This window comes from Egretta garzetta, unplaced genomic scaffold (genome assembly GCF_000687185.1).
Source record: "Egretta garzetta isolate BGI_Z169 unplaced genomic scaffold, ASM68718v1 scaffold679, whole genome shotgun sequence".
NCBI lineage: Eukaryota > Metazoa > Chordata > Aves > Pelecaniformes > Ardeidae > Egretta > Egretta garzetta.
The window spans coordinates 110,663-112,504 of NW_009260786.1; positions in this window are offsets into that span (position 1 = coordinate 110,663).

Genomic DNA, 1,842 nt, shown 5'->3' on the forward strand with positions numbered 1-1,842 from the left:
CAGGTTTCCTCTCCCGAACCCGCTGTTTTCTGGTAACAGTTTGCCCATCCACACTCACAGGTAGCTACAGGTTCCCCTCACACGAGCCTGCACCAAAGAGGCGTTTAGGATGCTTTATGCCTCAGCAATTCCCCAGCTCATACAGCTGTTCCAACTCGGAGGACCTCTAAAATGAAGTTACATGCGCTTTTATTTGAAGAAACACTTCTTATTATAACTCCTTTTCTAGAAGTGGAACATGTCCTGAGGTGGAATTTATAACATATTCATGATGGTATCTTTGCTTTTACAGCCCCTGGGGAATGAGATTCTGCCTACAACGGAAAGAATGAGAGAAAAGAGGAACCTCTTTGCCGTAGGAAACAAAAAAAAAGAAATATTATGATTTTTCCAGCCCCTTTGCAAAAAATATGGCATGAAATTTTATATGCAATAGAGAATGTGTTGGGTATTTGTAAAAAAGATTGTATATACTTTGCTTAGTCACTTGTAATAAATGTTACCAAATGCATTCATAAGAGTGTAAATATTTTAAAAAGTATTTTTTCTATTTAGAGTTTTCTTTTACTTTCAATGCATTCAGTTTCTGAGTACCCTGGCAACCAGAGCCCTGGAAAAGTGTTCTCTGTGGAAATGAAGGATATTTGATTGTAGTGACAAACTTAGCAGTTCATTACTTGTTTGTGATTTTTGAGCTTCCTTGGACTGTACCTGTGCCTTATCTGCCCTTGCCCGCTCCTTCCCTGGCTTGCACTCCTGGGCTGCTCATGGAGGCCAGGGCTGTCACCTCTGCCCTGAGCCTGCCAGCTCCAGCTGCTCCAGGAAGGGAATTTCTTCTTCTGTTTAGGAAACTACCAAGGCAACCGACACACATCTTTCCCGAAGCACAGGTGGAACTGCAAAGCTGTATAAATTGAAAGCTTCACGCGTGGAGCTTGCGCCAGCAGCGTACACACTCACCACCCAGCTGTTTGTGCTAGGAAGAGGAGAAGCCTGTGCTGCGGTGAGGGACCTCCCCAGCACTGGTTAGTCACCAGATCCTCTCCTTGCCTCTCTGCTTTTTCCCCTGCACTGGCCCTTCTCAGAGAAGCTTGCGACCACGCAGGGAAGCAAAAAAGGGACAGCAAAAAAAGTATTTCCGTCAGCCATCCTGACCCTTGCATTTCACTGGAGGCTTGTTCTTCCAAAATGAGGCATGACAAGGAGCACTGTAACACACAGGAGTGATTCTAAGAAGAGCAGAAAGAAATAGTAGTTCTCTGAGATGGACATTTTTGTGGTGGTGACTTTATAATGAACTTTTTTCCCCATCCAAATCCAGTCATGTGGAAAAGAGATACTCATGGCTAACAATAATGGTGAATTTATTTGTATCAGATTAATTTATGAAATCATTAGTGACTTGAAAGTGTGACTCATGCTGATGCCCAGGAACCATTGTCAGTGCAGAATACCAGCTTCTTCAAAAACAGGGGGGTCAAAAATATGCTTATCTTTGCTGGGCAATTTCCCTCAGGCTTTCATATATAAAATTTTGAAGTATGAAAAAGTTTTTTCTAAATAATTGGAGGAAAAGAATTTATGGAAGTATATATATTTATATTGAAAGAGAGAGTGTGTTACAATGAAAGGAAGAACAATTCTACCCAGTCTCTCCTAAAAGCTGGAACAGGACTGTAAATTCAAGTGCATGTTGAGTGACAGCAAAAGAACTCGCTAGGCTGACAAATTAGCAATAATTAGTGCATGGGACATCCAGCTGCAGAGGTCCCGGTTTTGCAAAATGCTTGCTTGCTTAAGTTTAAAAGGCATAGAATATATAAAGGAAGTATATATCAAGAA